Source organism: Ischnura elegans, chromosome 9 (genome assembly GCF_921293095.1).
Source record: "Ischnura elegans chromosome 9, ioIscEleg1.1, whole genome shotgun sequence".
Classification (NCBI taxonomy): Eukaryota; Metazoa; Arthropoda; class Insecta; order Odonata; family Coenagrionidae; genus Ischnura; species Ischnura elegans.
The window spans coordinates 94,632,532-94,646,986 of NC_060254.1; the positions used below are offsets into that span (position 1 = coordinate 94,632,532).

Here is a 14,455-nt window from a genome sequence, read left to right on the forward strand (position 1 = left end):
TAAAAGTGACGTAGAAGTTCCCACATGTTGTTGGATTCCTTAGCAATGAGTGGAAGAACCACGAAAATTTCATGAGCTAAGCATTGACAAGTAGATATTTCTCTTAAATTATTTCCATTGTGGCTATGTGAAATATAACATCAGCCTCAATGATATTCAATGTCGAACTTTCTTTCACTTTTATGTTTTAGTTATCAATAAGTCATTGAAAGTTGCAATTGCTCCCACTGTAGGTAAGTGAAATGATAGATAATATCAGTCATAATGATTTTCAATGTCAAATTCTCGTTTACTCTTACATTGTAGTTATCAATATGTGATTAAATGCTGCAAATATAACATGAACGCGGCTAGAATGCGATTTCAATTTTCATTTACTGTGCATCTATTAATGCTCAAACATGGAATCGTCATATGGACTTTATCACCGTATGGAAATATAATATGTCTCTTTTTGACAACACGTTTATAGATAATTAATTCTATTTTTGAAACTATGCTTGAGTTTCAAGTATGTTGCTATCATCCCAAGATAACCAGCCATCATTATGGATTGCTAAAAGCTGTGATGGGAATTTCAAAGTTATAGCCTCTGGGCAATAACTTTGAAATTCTGACTGGGTAGACATGTACAGTAGTGCAAACTTGCGTCTAAATAAATCCCAACGACTAGTTAGCAGCGAACATATTATGAAACACATTCTCTTCGTAAACTGTCAATACTTTACATTTAGTAGGCTCTTGATGTAGTATGCAGAGACATTAATAAATTTTGAGCGTAAATTTCTTACATAATTTATTTATAGTTCATTATAACTAGTCTCATTTGCTAAGCCAATAGTTTTATCAAGTGTTATTTTTATTTTTCAAGTCATTTACAATTAATAGTCATTATAGGAAGTCACCCAAACTGAATTTAACATTTTCAATGAATTTACGTATATTATGCAGGAATTATTATAATAGGAACGGTTATAAGTGCAAATATCGATGGGGATAATGGGTTTCTCGCTGTAGCGCGTTATATTAAAAATATATCTTTACTGGTGATATTTCATCGCTGCTCATTCAGCGTATACGGCTACGCAATCGTTTGAAATTCCGCTCGGTTGATTACGACGACATCCAGTGGATGGTCAATGGCCTACGGATTATCTCGGGACATGTATTGGGAATGTTTTCCTTCGCTTCCATCATCGGTTGATTCCACAGGCTTGGATGAAGGGAAGTCGCTCGCATCGCCGTCCGCCAGTCTTCATTGCAACAGTTTAAGTCAGTAATTGATGTGATCGATTCGAGTAATGAAGAATTCTCGTGTTCTCCATGAGCGGCGTGGCTCTAACGCAACTCTGGAATCTGCCTCAGAACAAGGTTGGCGTACTCTTCCAACAGGAAGCTTCAATTATTCAAAATATTTCGTTTTTTTCATGCGTACGAGTTAATCACCTCTAATGGACCTTCCGCTCATGTTGCTTGAAATATTTTTTTTACTGCTGACGATCACATTTGGATGAGGGGTTTTGGAATTCCATAAGGTTTCCATTGCATTCATTTCTTGACTTAGTTCTGTTTTTCTCCTCCAGAATCTAAAACGAAGCCAAATTATCGATATTCGAGAATAATAAAATCATATGCTCATCTCAATCTATATCGAACCCAAAGTACCGATATTTATATAAAAATCATACGCTCATTCAAAATGTATCGAAATATTTTAGATAAAAAGTAAACCATTGCATTCAATTATTAATTAAATGCACTTATTTCTCCGAGCATCTACTTCGGACCCGAAGTATATAAAAAAAAAGTATTTAAAAAAATCATATGGGCATTGAAAATATATCGAGTAAAATTAAGGAAAAAATTAATTAGATACTCAATGAAAGTAAGAGAAAGAAAGTAAGTAAAAGAAATTCGCATAATTTTTATTGCTGACTATTATTTGTTGTACAATCACTATGACAATTAAAGTTCTCTGAGTTTACCCGGAAACCATCGAGTTCTGCGTGGTTTAAGGCTAATAGCTTTTCTGTTCCGGACGAATGAAGAATAATATCTAAGTATTTTTGCTATTCGCTCACGAAACGAGATTGCACTTCAACGAACGCATAACTCGTTCCCGACCAGTCATTGTTTCTGAAAAAAAAATTAGCTTTATATATACATACGCTCTCATCTTGTAATTTCCTAAGTGTATGTAGTAGACTACCTATAATATTTTCTTTAAACTATATCCTTTAGTATAAAAAAATTTCCTAAGCATTATACCAAATGAATTTTTTTTTTTGGTATGCGGCTAAGTGTTCACCAGGGCCCAGAAAATTTCCATTCGATAGCACTCATTTTTTTAGAGTAAAACGCTTCGAAAAATGACTAAATACAATCGGTGAAGGTGGATTAATGAGTCCTCTTAAGTGGTACAGCATATGTAATTTTCCTGGAAGAATTAACCCCCTCAAAAGAGACCAATGACATTTTTCTATGAGAAAAGTGAGCAAGAATTTTTGATGCTGTTTTGGTCATCATTTCAATAAATATTTAGTAGACTGTGTTGAATGCTTGATTTTATCTTAAGTGTGACAATTGTTTTCATAAGTATAATCTCAAATGAAATATTTTATTTATTATACGGCAACATTTTCAGCAAGGCTAAATATTCCCTCAAAATTTCAACTCAATAGAACTAGTTTGTCAAGAGTAACACGGCTCGAAAATGACACAATACGACCAGAGAAAGTATAATAATAGATCTGAAGCGATGCAGGGGAAATAATTTGCCTTTTAAGAATGAACCTCCTCAATAGAGACTAATAACATTTCTTTATGAAAAAGATGAAAGCGTATTTGGCGTTGTTCTAATCGTCGTTGTGCTGCGTTTATATTTCAGAATTCATCCGCGACTTCAAACCTGCGCTTTTTCCATGATGGAATGCGGTATCTCCTCGACTCGGCTTAATTTTGTTGACCTACCCAGCCTATCTTTAGCTAAATACGAGGAAAATATGCTTAAACGAGAATTTCAATGATGTTAAACTGATCATTTCTTTGGTTCATTAGCTCTTGATGCTATACCTTCGAAGATGAGATTGAATTCCGAAGTTTTTTTTAATTTCAGCATTCAGTAAGACGCACCTATTGCATCATTTGAATACTACTCCCTTTCTAAATTTGTAAAGAGATGTCAGTTAATCATATATTTTGCCCATATGAAGTCTTTCCCAGAAAATCACTTAAGAGGTTCTTGGCCGTCTGTCGGCCTCATTACGTCGAAAGAGGGAAAGGTTACCTCGTAATTATTCATCTTTCCATCTTCCCCAAAAAGTCATTATAAATTTTGATTTATCGGCATACCTTGATGACAATTTAATGACCACAAAAGAACTGTTTATAAGAATTTATAATTCTCAGATTATTTCCAAATTATTATATTAATATTATATTATAAATTAGTTCATGCAATCTTTCAATAAATTCAGTGGATGCCTCACTGTTTTATTATTAATATTAAATTTATATTGTTAAAACTTAATACATTAAAAATACACATAACTAAATTTATTTTATGTCACGGAATTATCCTAGTTAGTTTGGTTTACATATTCTACATTCCAGCGTTATATTGTGATAAAATGATATTCACTATGTATATAAATTCTGTATTTTTCAATGCGGTGCCTATAGTTTTTGGAAAAATTCAAATTTATTTTTTATCCCAGCTAATTGAGACCTATTAATGAATATCGGAGTTAAATACCTCGTTTTTGTAGCTCACATATCTATAAGTCTACGTTTTGGAATATATTTCTGAGACGAAAAAATTCACCTCGCTTCTCCTAGGACTATGCGGTTAACTCTCTTAACTTTGCTTTTACCCAAAACATTTTTGGCAATAATTCATAGTTTTGAACTTTTTACATTGTGGAAACAGAATTTTGAAAAGTGTATTATATCTTTTCATACGCTTATTGATATCACAAAGGCATTCGTAATAGGTTTTTTCCCCTCATGAACAAGTTCACCGAATATATGTATTGAATTAAATTAAAGTTGTACCGTCCAAATTTCAATTTCAAAGAGTTGTTTGGTAAATTAATTAGTTAATATTTTATCACATAGGTGAGTAAATTAAACATTAAATTAATATGATGATGAGGCTATTCACCAAAATGAGTTACGACTAACAAATATTTGCGAGTAAAAAGTGGACAGTGCAAAAAGTTGAATTTACCCTAATTCATCACACAGTTCCACCATATCTTGTCCCATAGGTACAGATGAAGCTAATATTTGAAGAAGGAATAACGAAAAAATTGGAAATGGTTTTGCAGCACGTTTTTTTAAAATATTTAAAGAAAATATGTATGCATTGCTCTGATTTTATATGGTAACTCGTACACGCTCTAAGTGATCTTTTAATCCTTCCATTCTCCTTATCAAAAATGATATTTTAGTCAAAACTATTTTGGAACAGGTTTTTTTAAATATTTAATGAATATATTCACCCATTGCTTTGATTTTAAATTGAAATAGATACGCGTTCCAAGTGACCACCTCATATTTCTTTTCTACGGAGGAAAAAAAGAGAAATGTCGGCGAGACTGCTTTTTCCCGAAGATTGAGTTATCGTTCTCTGATGTTTTTTCAAGTAAAGTTGATATTTACATTGAAATTATGTCGAAAAATGATTTCATCAATACCAAATGGGAAACATTTTTTTTATTACCGTCGAGCAATTTCAGTGTTTTTGTCATGAAGGTTGGAAATTTTCTTTCTCTTGGATAGAACGCAAAATTTTCAAGAATCTTATTCTCGGCATTCCCTCTTTTTATGCTTTCCGATGGAATTCTCTATTACTTCTTGTAAATCCAGGAACTGAAGCGGATATATGCTCAAGTGCACAAGACGCTTAGCGGAAATAACCGGAAAGCCAATCTCCAATTATGGTTCGCCGCATTATCGTCGTATATGTGCGTGCCAGCTTTCAGTTGTTCCATCGAAATCCGTACAATTTTCTTTGAATCATGACATATCACAACCTTAATGTTTTATTGTAAATAAGCGACAGCCTAAAGGGCAAACGTTGTTCGACAATTTTAAGTTTATAACTCACAAGGAGAACTCTGTCGTAGTAAGAGAAATAATGAACTTTGCACAATATATTTCAGATTGAGATAAAATATTATTCTTGCATTTAATACCAGCCTGGATTTTTCCTGCGTAGATATTATAAATTTTGAATTATTTGAGTGTATATATTAATTGCCTTTGATTAGGCAGTAAGTCGTCTTTATAGGAAGATATTGCTCTCATTTCTATGAGAATGTCATATGAAAGACAAAGAAATTGCCAGTTTGTTTTGAATTCCAATTTCTTAGGTAAGTGTAGTAATAATTTAGCCTCTTTTGGCATGCTTTTAGAAGCTATATACTATTTATCGGTCGCACCATAGAAAAGACACTTCAGTGTTTTGAACAATTGTTCACCTACTCATGAGAAAACCTTTGCCTTTGGTTGTCCAAACGATTAGTATTATATTAAGTTGAAGCGTACAGTTTACTACGCATCGTCTAATGAATTATATTTAATATAACTTTTTTTTGTCTTCAGCAAAAGTTTTAACATAAAGCCCCGTAATTTTTTATTACAAAAATATATGACTATTTAACCTCTTTAAATATTTTTGCTAATATTGTTATTATTATTCTCTTACAGGTCATATCGATAAACAGCAGAATCCTTGTCTCCAACTGCAGCTTAATGGTTACCTTATTGGTTAATTAAGGTAGGTGGAATACATAAAATTTTCTAATTAAAACAAAAAGTAATTTTCTCTCCTATTCTGCAGTGATGATTCGGACAGCAGAACGCTGGTTGTGTTATTTTTCTGGTTCTTCGTTTATGATCGCAGCAGATATGCACACAATGTGTTAAACACACTTTGCCTTCATGGGTTATGATTCCATAATTACCCTAACGGGAAGGGTGCAATTTTCCGCTGAACTTCCTTTTACGAATCAGAATCAACGTGGTAATAGGAACGTAAGTTCGCTTTTCCTATCCAAAATACTACACAAACCATTGAATGTATTTATTTTTATTATTGGTCCATATTTTAGATGAAAAAAGAAATTTTCATTGCATAATTCCAGTCGAATTGAATGCAGTTGTTGGTTATTTACTGCACAAATATATGCTGTATGCTGAAGAATTTGCTGTATGGTGCGGCTTACAATATTCGTTGCGTGATCTTCACCGTTCTGTCAACTCCTTCATGAAGTTATGCTCCTTATGATGTGATACTGAGATCAGTGTTTTACAAGAAAAAGTACCTTAGGTTGAATGATCGAAGCTCGTTCTCAGAAGCACTGCTGCTATGAAGAAAGAAAAACACTACCCTATATATGTGAACTTAAGACACCGTTATAATTGGCTTTTCTTAATCAAACTGACCTTATACTGTTTTTTATTATATTTTTATAGCTATTTATCTCCGGCACAAGGCAAGTGATGGTACTTCTTCTCAGCCACAGTTAAACTGCCATGGTGTTTTCATACAAGTACACCAGCTTCCATAATCTTTCGAACACCATTCCTGTGAGATAGATACATCTGATGTATGAAGTGGCACTTTATTATTAAGTCATGGCCCATGTGTGTCTATTATAAATGATCGGTGATGAAAGTATACGTGAGTGAGCCGTAGTTTGACCACTAGACGTTTGTTCAGCAATTAATTCGTTTTCTCCAGACGTTTGAGCATCTATATTTTGGGCAAGATCCAGGGGCGTATCCAGGATATTTTTCTGGGGGGGGGAGAAGGGGACAAAGGTCTGATAGGCTAACGGCCTTCTCATATTTGAGATTAAAAGCAGCATATAACAGTTACTACACGAAATATGCTCTTTATATCAATATGACATTAAATTATTGAGGCTTCGTAATACACAAAACAAAACGAACGTAATGTTATCCGCATTAAAAATCTTATCTATTCTTTAAGCGTCTGGGGACAGGGGCGCAACTAGGAATTAAGGATAGGGGGGTTTTAGGCGCATTAATACTGGAGGTATGCAATACGGGAGGTGCGGGTGACCTCCCCCAGAATTTTTTTTAAGATAAACGGTTCAAAATGGTGAGTTTTACGGCTTACTGAGGGATAGTTTATTAATCTACTTTTATTAATCATTATTCTATAAGTAATATTTAGAGGAGAGGCAGCTTTTAGATAAGATATGGAGTAGACGGAAGCTATGGATGGAACGAGTACTCAGCGGGAAGGAGATGTCGAAAATAGTTTTTGAAGGTAGAATGTTAGGTGAACGAGGGAGGGGAAGGAAGAGAATAGGATTTTTAGATGGAATGAAAGAGAGTAGGCCTTATTGTAAATTGAAGAGGGAAGTGCTTGATGGGGAGGGAGGAGCCCAAAAATATTCACATGTACTCCATGGAAACATACCATAATCGGTAGAATACTTTAATAATAAAGTCGTAAATAAAAAAATATCTTTTTTATTGATAATTTGAGAATTAAGTTTACCTACACCTACCGTTGGTCCATTTCTCAGCCTATCCTCACCACTGAGGACACTATTTTTTGAGTTAGATCTATTCAAAATGGTGTTCCACCCCTAGGCAATTAAAGTTCTGGTCAATGTTTGCTTTCTGTCTCGCTCTAATTGATGCTCGTCCTCATCACATCCTACAGGGGAAGAGTCGCTCTGCGTTCACGAAAAAAATAACGCGTTGATTTCTGGGAATAAAAAGAAAAAGAGCGGCTTCTCCTCGTCGCCATCCGCTCTTCTTGTGCGGTCCCTCGCGGCACACCGCGCGCCGGATATACTCCGAACTGTAGCAGCCTTTTTTCGCCCCTCATCCATTGCAAGGGGTTCTTCACTCGGTGTTGGTGATCGTCGCGAAGATTGGAGAAAAGGATCGATGTACCAGAGTATCCGGTATAATTTTTTTCTTCGCGATGTTTGGGTAGATTTATAAAACCGAATATAACGGTATGATTTGTGACATTTCATTTTTTCTGCTTTTTTAAATGATACCCTGAGAGTAAAATTATTTAAAATGGTGAGAATCTATTTTTGAAGGACTTTATTATTCCAAATATTATGGGTGAAGTATAAGATATTTTTAGTATCTTAATATCATTCTTTGATAATTCACAAGGTATTGCATTGCATCGGAAATATTTGAAAAACATTATATTGGTTGTATTTTATTAAGCTATCTGTTTAGAAAGCCGGCACTATTTGACCACTGTGGTCCGATGTGTTGATATGCTAATTTTCTCTCTTGTAGGACTATGATTCACGGAAATTTCTCGTTATAAATTCATGTTATTTTATCAATTTTCCACTCATTGCCTTTATTTTCTATGAGTGAAAAGGAATTAGTTGATGCTCTTCCGTGAAAGTATATTGTGATAAAAATATAGTACCAAGCTCGAATAGTCCAAAAATTAAATTATTTCTATGTGGCTATAAGAGTCACGAATCGCTGTTTCGCAATATTTAATATTCTCACGACATTTAATATCAGGCGAAGCACTTTCTCGTGATCCATCTAATATGAGTATGTCAGTTTTGCAAAGTCAGCTTTAAATTCAAAGATTGATTCGAATACAGTGGTGTAATTTGGGGTTCAGATTCAGCGAGTCCTGACCTGGGAAGTGTGAGATATCACCAGGGAACGAGGGGTGTTTCCCGTGCAAAGGTTTTGTAGGGAGTGGTACGCTCTGCGATAAATACAACTGAAACGTCTCTCACGTTTGGGACATGTAGCCATGCATTTGCACATACACACCCTTTACTTCTTCAATAGAATAGGAAAACTATTAAAATTAAATTAAGGTAAATTTTAAGGGAGGTTGTCATGGCCCTGTGACCCCTCTTAATCCGACCCTGGGCGCTGTAGTATGATCTTACGGTAAGCGTAGCGTGAATACTTAGGATATTCCCGAAGCCTCGGATTGAGAATCCACCACTTCAGTCCGTACACTTCAGACCTATAACAGGCGAATACGATGGTGCGGTAGTATGATCTTGCGGTAAGCGTATCCTGAATACTCTGATTAGGGTAGTTTCCTTCATCAAAGAAAACGAAATGCATTAATTGCTATTCGTTACCCCCATAAGGGTTTTCATAATATACAAATTATTTGGTTTTAGATATCCCAGTTAAGACGAATGGCAATGGTCAATTTTAACCTCATTTGAAAAAGGCCAGATTGGCGCCCATGCGATTCCACTCCACGTGACGTCACAGGGACCTAGTTTCTATACGAATAGATAGGAGTTTTACATCGTCTGAGATTACCAATGCATGCATGAGTCACAGAGCTCAGGGAAACATCTCTTAGTAATCTATTATTAAAATTGTCCAAGGTCGGAAAGTTTCCTTCGTTTGATAAGGTACTAATAATCCATATTTAAGCCAAGCGCTACCTGCTAGCAGCCTGCGTCGTATCAGCGCTCAAGCCTCGCCTCAAGGTCGCCTCACAGGGCGGCAGCGGGAACCAGAAATACGTCACACGACTTTTCCCATCATTACTACTTACGCGTCGCGTTTTCGCGCTCTTGAAATTTTTCACCTTTCGTTTGATCGCGAAAAATAGATATCGTCATTCGAAAATCTATGAGCGTGAAATGCGTGCTCCAGGAGTAATAATCTTTCGATTTAGGCAATAAAAAAATAATAGGAAACTACCCTATTTTCCTTTTAACTTTTCCCTCATGCTAATTTAAATTTATAATTCATCGAAAAAACCACCCATATTACAGGGATACGAACCCGGAACCTCGGATTGAGGACCTTAGTCCGTACACACCAGACCTATAATCTTATAATGATGATGATGGTGGTGGGCTGCGGTGCTTCTTCGGCGCTGCCGTTCTTCTCTTGTTTATTTTTTGTGCTCCCCCACCATTCCCCCTCCCCCTCCAAACCCTTTGGGCCCGGCGTCTCCGCCGCCGACGCCGCGTGTCTCTCTAAGGTGGCGGGATTATCTTTCGCAGCTGACGTCCCGAACAAAAGACCATCTTTATCTCGTCACCATTACGGGAGGGAGGGGTCCTTTTTCCTGTCTCTCTTCCCCGCCTCCTCCACTTCAGTGGTGCAATTCACCCGTTACGCCCCCTTCCTACGGCGCGCGCCCCTTTCACAAACAGTCCACGGCTCATCTAAATCCCATGCGGCAGCTATCTCCGCTGGCAGCCGCCGTCTCTCTTCCTCTCTACCCCTTGCCTAACCCACCCATCTTCTACTCCTATCTCTTCTCCACGAATATTACATGGCAGGGTTCTCAAGTCCGTTGCAACAATAGGGTGGTTTCCTATGATTTTTTTATTCCCTAAATCGAAAGATTATTACTCCTGGAGTACGTATTGTATGCTTCTAGATTTTTAAATGACGACATCTATTTTTCGCGATTAAATGAAAAGTGAAAATTTTCAAGCGCGCGAAAACGTGACGCCTATGTATGAACGCTGGGAAAACTCCGCGTGACGTCGTTCTGGTTCCCGTCGTTCATGTGAGGTGAGCTTGGGGCGAGGCTTTGAGCGCTGATACGACGTAGGATGCTATCAGGTAGCAGATTACCCTGATAGCTGGTAGCGCTTGGCTTAAATAAGGATTATCAATGCCTTATCAAACTAAGAGTTATTCAATTATAAAATTAAAGGTATTTAAAGTTCATTTACCAAGTTTTTATGTTAACTTATCATGTGCCATAAACTACACTTAAAGCTATTCTTATTATTTTGGACTGATTTGGGGTGATGACTAGTATTTGTATAGACACAATTATTTTGTATTTAGAACGCCAGTCCTGTTAATTCAGTTGTTGGCTCGAGAAAATTAAATCTCAAGCATAGGTATTCTTAACAAAATGATGAATATATGCAAAAATGGTAAAAAAAAACTACAACTAACTTGATAGCTCTGAACTCAATTGGATTTGGATGGATTTAAATATTCCAAATTAATACAACTACCTTGGGTTTCCATTACTATAATTTATGAATACAAAGATCAGTGGTATTAACCCATTATAACCCAATGTTGCTTCTAAGCAACATCAAAAATATATAAACGTTCTGCTCTATTCAGGAAATATCTAAACTACGCATTATTTTGTGGTGTTAATTGTTATGACTAATGATTTAGCTACCACGATATTTATGATCGAGCGAAAAATATTTAAGTTTTCATGATGAAAAATCTTGATATTTGAATTCTCCCAAAAGTAGCTCTGGGTTAGAAAGGGTTGAGGATGCCCAGTTTCATATTTTTTTTCTTCTGATCCCTATCTCTTTCCCTTAGTCATCGTTGGGGTTGGAGCTTAGCCTTATCGCATCGGAAGCCCCTAACATGTACACTGGTCTGATTCAATCCTCGTCCTGTGAGCCCTTCCCTCTATATATCCTTAGACAATACTTCTTTCTCTGCGTGTGCTGGGTCCCCACGTGCGCCAGCCAAGTGCATCATCCCTTTGCATCACTCGGGAGCCGAATTCTGTTTATTTACCCTCCGACCCTGTTCCCAGAGCGCGATTCCCTTCCCTCCTCTTTTTTTTTTAAAAAAAAGGAGTGGTCCTGCCATTCCCATGTGGGTTCAACCCCTTCTCGTACTCTCCCGAAGCTCTTTTTAAATACCCTCAGTCACCCTTGGATTGAAAGGAGAAGGAAGGCCGGGCGTTTGTGTACAAACAACAAACGGTCGCCGGTCGCCGACCGATGCTCAAGGGAGAAGAAAAAAAGAAGAATGGGAAGACTGCGCCGGCCATCGAGATCGTAAACCATCCCAACTGGTTGGACCACCTTTGTCTGCCGCCGCGTGTGCACCAAGTATCCTTAAGCCTGGTCGCATGCATGGTACAATATATTATGCAAAGAGGATATTGCGATAGAATTTATGCTCGTAATAGACCTTGAAACGAAACAAATGTCCACTTCCAGTTAAAAAAAAAACATTTATCACGCTCTTGTTCATTCAAAAATTTCTTATGGTATAATCTGCTGGGGCAGTGCATACATGAGCACATTTAAGTGTGCACTCGTTTATCAAAAAAAATAATTTGGGTAATATTGTCTGAAAATTACTATGAGCACTCATTTCCGTTGTTTGTGGCCCTAAATTTGTTGCCACTGAGGCATTTGTGTTTATTCAAAGTGCTTAAATTGTTTTTTACCCGAAGTGGAAATATGCCGAGTGGATGTGACAAATATAAATATAATTTTAGGACTGAGTCATTTACAGTAGCAAACAGACCCAAGTTAACTTTATATAAAGGCTGCCTTCTTTATATGGGGCCAAAGATATTTAATTTAGTGCCCACTAGAATTTAAAAAAATAAAACCGCAAATGTAATGCTAAGACTTGCTAAAGACTGGCTCTTCTCTCAAGAAATAGTTGAAAATTTATTTTGATGCTATTTATCTAAAACACTCATGTTTCATTTACTGCATTTTATGTTTATTGGCATACATTTTGTTATTTGATGGTGGCTCAATTCTGGTCCTATGACCTTGGAGACCACCTAAAGCTCCTTTTCTTGTTTATTTGTATAAAGATGTAGAAACCAAATATAGGAGTAATAAATTATTATTATGAATGAGTAGCGGGGGTTTAAGGAAAATTTGGTGAGGCCGGATCCCGGAGGAGTGTGCTGAGGGGCGTGAGCGAAGGCCATTCTGTGAGCATTCTCTTATTGTATTACTCGATAGAGACAGACCGCAAAGAATAGGAAAAAACTTTCACACACCAATCCCTCAATCCACCTGTCTTGGATGCGGTCTTACCGAATTCTCTTCAGCCGATGCCTTTACTATTATATTTATTGAGGGCCAATTATTGGAACCTTTATGCATGGTTTTGGCCAATAAAAATACGGTGTTGTGTGTTTATATATCGATAGTTGCTATTTTATTGATGTCCATGGATAAAAAGTATTAGCTTCACTCACTGACGATAATCTAAAACAAAAGCAGCAGTCGATGTCCCTCGTTCTTGGATATAGTCAAAAACGTTCGTCTACAGACAAAAATGTGGCGTGTAGTTAGTCTATTTTCTTAATTACTACGTACAAAAAGTAGGATTCCCTTGAATTAATACTTTTTGGATATGACGAGAGGTGTGAGTACTATAAATTTCCTTTATGACAGTGGCGGCTTACATAAAAAAATGTTTACGTTGAACTAAGTGAAATAAGCCTCCGGTTGCGCGCGTTGGCCATGTTCTCCACCGTTTGGTTTTATAGTTCTACAGAAGAGTGATAGATGGCGCCCAGTTTTTTTCTTTTACGCCCCGAAGCTGTGAAGTTAATTTTTTTCTTTTATCCTAATTTTTATTTATTACTATTTTCTTTTTATATAAAAAGGCCTTGAGATAGAATACCCGCTTGTGTTTTCGTGATTCATTACCTCGCGCCTAAGTGTTTGGCTTAAACGTTTGCCTACTCGCTACATTTTAGCACCACCACATACATGCCGATGCGGCGACCTCATTAAATCTAGTTAGTCAGAGACCGGTTCTTTAGTATCTGCGCATTGAAAAAAAAACGCCTGCTCGGTCAGTTGCCTCGTTAATGCGTGATTTATCGATGATGAAAGCCACCAAGACTCAATGCCAAAGCACTTGCACCCTTCAGATATAAGCCCTAATTTTTTTACGCTTTTAAAAGTGTTGTGACTTTGACATTGCTAATTTTTACCTTGTTTTTGTCTCGAGTGTCCGAAATCCGGGTCTCAGAATTAAATCGAACTTTGCAGTACTATAGTCCATCGGGTGTTTTTCTCGAATAACCCCCTCCATATTTTCGGCATCGTATACACAAGGGCGTACCCAGGGTCAAAACTAGGGGAGGGGGGGAAGCCATGGTTGATCACGTTGTAGGTAAGATTTAAGCATGGAAAAGGAGAATGAAATCAATATTTTAAGAAAACTGTAACAGCTCTTTATTAGTTAAAAAGAAAATTGCTATAAAAATATTATTTTCCTTAAAGACATTTACGATTTTTGCTTCTAAAGGGGGGGGGGGTCAGCTGCCCCCTCCTACCCCTCGCTGGGTACGTCCATGCTTATGCACCAATAGTTTAAACATAAAACTATGAATAACATTTAAAGGTTTAATATAGCGCTCCAGAACATCTAAATGTCAAGTAGATTTCCATACTGATTTATCAGGATCGTGCGACACTTAGTTTCCATAATTTCTTTCAACATATCTTTACAGAAGCCTGTGATTCACCGTTATTTCAACGATTTTTGTTGAAAAAAATTTGTAATGCGCGGAATTTTTTAAATTTACAAGGGCGCATTTTTACGCACAGCTAACTTTTTCGAGATATTATGCAGTCTAATCATACTTCAAGACATCATTAACATAATGACGATTACACTCAATTAAAGGTTTGGCTCTCAAAGCATCAAAAGCCCTCACTTATGTATC

The 14,455-nt window shown here is 36.6% G+C and overlaps 1 protein-coding gene across 1 annotated transcript in view; it reads left to right on the forward strand.

The window, feature by feature from the left end:
* Positions 1–14,455, forward strand: part of LOC124165145 (AF4/FMR2 family member lilli-like) — a 457,820-nt gene that overhangs the window by 168,765 nt on the left and 274,600 nt on the right. The window contains exon 3 of the mRNA XM_046542452.1: positions 5,713–5,782. The gene's annotated coding sequence lies outside the window, so the exon portion shown is untranslated. The remainder of the gene's footprint in view (positions 1–5,712; positions 5,783–14,455) is intronic.